Source organism: Alligator sinensis, unplaced genomic scaffold (assembly GCF_000455745.1).
Source record: "Alligator sinensis unplaced genomic scaffold, ASM45574v1 scaffold970_1, whole genome shotgun sequence".
NCBI classification, from domain to species: domain Eukaryota; kingdom Metazoa; phylum Chordata; order Crocodylia; family Alligatoridae; genus Alligator; species Alligator sinensis.
Window position 1 is genome coordinate 2,184,408 of NW_005842094.1, and position 3,555 is coordinate 2,187,962.

The 3,555-nt window shown below is 48.2% G+C and overlaps 1 protein-coding gene across 8 annotated transcripts in view; it reads left to right on the forward strand.

Annotated features, from left to right (window-relative positions):
• The window catches only part of PHACTR3 (phosphatase and actin regulator 3), a 163,298-nt gene that overhangs the window by 128,694 nt on the left and 31,049 nt on the right, over positions 1-3,555 (forward strand). The window lies entirely within an intron of this gene.

Below are 3,555 nucleotides of genomic sequence, written 5' to 3' on the forward strand. Positions count from 1 at the left end.
GTTGTACTAATCTGACAGGTGCGGTCCTGAGAGGCTTAGAGTCTCTGGGGCTCAGGAAAAGGTTTTTTGGGGGTCTGAACTAGCAAGACCCTGCTGCAAGACAGCACTGAAATACATGCTTACAGTTAGGAATCTACTCCAAATGTTTCCCTGGAGATGCTTCCCCGAATTGGATCTTCTGTGTAGAGCAGCCCAGGCTCAGCTTGATATTAATGAGCATTTTGATGAAACTCCACTCCGGTTCAAGAGCGTGATCCTGACAAAAGCATTTGGATGGGTGGCTCCCCCGCCTACACAGGCTCCATGCCATCAAGCTGGCATTTCAACCCAGCTGGGTACATTTAAACCCAGCTCCACTTCAGAGATGGAGAGGGCAGAATAGATACAAGTAGGAAGAGCTGCTGCTGTGGCTAATTAATTCTGTGTAGCAGGACAAACGGCGTCTTTATTTGGTACAAGTCATCTTCAGGTAAATGTGTCGCCGTTACTAAAAACGATCAGGCAAGGCAGCGTGGGTGTCTGTGCATGCCCCTGCCTGCACGATCACATGGCAGGAGCTATATATAGAGCTGGAGACCGAAGGGGCTTGTGTGGAGTCAAGTGTCTCTCTGTCTTGCCGTTTAGCACTGAATCAGAGATTGTGGATGAGGGGGCTCTCACAAATACAATATTTATTGCTGTAGCTATATTTATTGCATGAGGTTTTGCTCATGTGCTGTATTTTTTTAATGGTGCCTGGAGTGCTTTTTGGAGGCTGGTGCTTGATAAAAAGCCTTTATCATTATTGTTGTTTTCTTTTTCTTCTGTTATGGTGAGGCATTCAGCCTGACAGGCATCAGGGTCCAGGAAAGCAAACAAAGGCTGAGATTTTCAAAGCTCCCCTGAAGGATTTGGAAGTCTGGCTCCCATAAATTTTAATGTTTTATTCTTCACTCTCCTTTGCCTCCTCTGCCGGGGGGGCGGTTGGGGAGTGCAGAATCCCTCTCAAGAAGAAAGCAGTAAAAGGTGCATGTCTGATTCCTCAGGGGACTGACCCATTCTCCCACCTCGCTGCATTATCTCACCAGAACGGAGGGGGAATGGCATTAGAAATCTGCACTTCTGCTGCTTTTGCAATTCTGGATGAATGAAAGTCTCTCTTTGTGAGGACTGTGTCCATTCCGTAACTCTGCAAACCTTGCACTCCCTTACCATTTGTATTTGCTGTAGTAAAAGATGTGACTAGACATAGTTTGAAAGCATTTAAAAAAAAATGTGCACAAATCCATTCATCCTGGAAACAGACACACGGCAATTTGGGGGCATCATCATTCAATTAGCTACTTTGAAAACACATCCCCTTGTGCTAGAATTAATGAAATCCACTCACTATCAGGCGCATTAGTTCTCACAAGTAATCAGGTTCACCCTGAAACATAAGGCAGACCAATAATGAAAATATGTGCACGTCTAGGAGAGTACAAAAACGGTGCTCACAAACTGGGGCGATGGTTCCAAATCCATGATTAATTGAGCCCAAAGTGCAGTTGGCCTTTGTCAGTGCTTTATAAACTTTCAGGCCCGGTTTTTAAATGTATGCAGCCTGGGTGTTTATATACATGCTCCGTGAGCGGGGGGTGGAGGCATTTTAATTAAAGCGCACAGAACATCTTATGCATCAGCATCCCCGCGCTTCAAAATGGTTGCAGCAGGATTCAAATTACACTGGGTCTTGGGGAGTCAGGGTTGAGGGTGGTAGCGGTGGCAAGAAGCTGTAGGGCAGCCTGGGTGCAGGCTCTGGACGGCTGCAGCAAGAAGTGCCCAGCAGTGATGAGGGAGGGGGGGCCACTTTTCCCATGTACTAAACAGCAGTTTCTGCCTAGCTGCCAGGGGGCTCTCGTCTCCCATGCAGGGGGCTCAGACCGCCCCTGAGATTCAAATCCTGAGTGGCAGGGGTGCTTTATCTACAGCTTGTTTGATAAAGCCTTAGATAAAGCCCCCCCCCACCATTTTGAAGCGTGGGGATACTGATACACGAGCACAGGAGGCTGTCTGAGCATGGTAATTACCATCCTCCATTATTCTAGCACATTGGAGCAGCCTCCCTCTGTGTATAGGCACCTCCCAAGACTAAAAACAGCACGTACCATGATGTGTGTAAATTGTACTGTTTTCTACTTGTATGTGCAGTTAATAGGTCAGCCAAGCCTTCTGTTTGTGGTTTTACTCAAATCTGATGAAGCTACAATGTGATCCCACAGAGAAGAGGATTAAATCCAGCGTACTTTGCTGTTCTGTAGTAGGGTCTGCCAATCTTCAGAGCAGTCTGCCTATTCAGAGGAAGAGTGCTCCCAAGAGGCAGATCCTACTCCTTGTGATGTCTTCTAACTAGACTAGACTATATTCTTTCAGTACAAATCATCCTTGAGTGGATAACAATCCCCTGCAGCATCAAGTATTCAGTGGTCTCTCTAGTTACAGGTAATCTTCAGGTAGCATTGCTTGCATGCTTCTCTAATGAACTGTGCTTCATGCATAATTAATTAATTTTAAAAACACACTTGCAGGTCTAGGTGAGAGAGGGAATTCCTCTACCTCTGTGCTAAAGATGCAGCTTCTGGCTGAGACATTAGCCTTAACTCAAATTCTTCCTAAAGGCACCAGTCTACAGAAGGTTGCACCCATTTTAATGCATGGGAAGTGGGGATAGCTTTCCCTCGTGAATGCCATCTTGCTACAAGTTGAGAGCAAGTTGCCAGTGCCTTTCTTTAGGATGTGCCTGCAGCTATAAAGGCTTGGAGAAATAGGTGCAGCATGTACCTGTGGTACCAAAACATAAGGTTTCCTCACAAGAAAATGTCATTGGAGGGTGAAACAGCCCGCCTTATAGAAATGGGACAGGGATGCAGGAGACTAGAGGGTTTGCAAGTGGGGAAATCCAGTCTGGTGTGCAGCAGCATTCCCCTGCACTGGCTCCAGCACCTGGCATTCACAGTCACCTTTGTTTTCCCTGTAGGTGTAGCCCAGCTGGGGGTTGGGAGCCATATTAGTACACAGAAAGGGAAGGGAAGATGCAATGGGATGTATTCACATACAAAAGGAACATCCAGAAGACTCCTTTGGTGACAAGGAGCCTACTGCTATAATGGGTCTTTCTGGCCTTAGGGAAAATGGTGTCCCAGGCAAATTTTTATTCCCCACCAGCTCAAGTCAGCAGTGCTGCTGCAGACAGAAGCAGGCAGGCAGGGCACGGGGCATAGTCTAGCAGGGAGGTGGAGTGGCATGATGTGCCTGGCAGGCACCTCTGCTGCTGTGCAGGAGCGAGGAGAGCGGACTAGAGCAGGCACCACCCCACCCGCATGTGCCTGACCTGGCTCCTCCTGAGCAGAGGCTAGAGGCGGGGGCAGGCTGGGCAGGGCACTGCTCCTCCTGCCTGGGGTGGGGGAAGAGCACGGCTCTGAACACTGGCTGCTCACACGTGTGTATGCATGAGTGTGTGTGTTTGGTGCTCCCTGACCACATCGCCCTAGATAGTTGCCCATGGTACCTACCTGTAAGGCCACCTGTGTTCAGCAG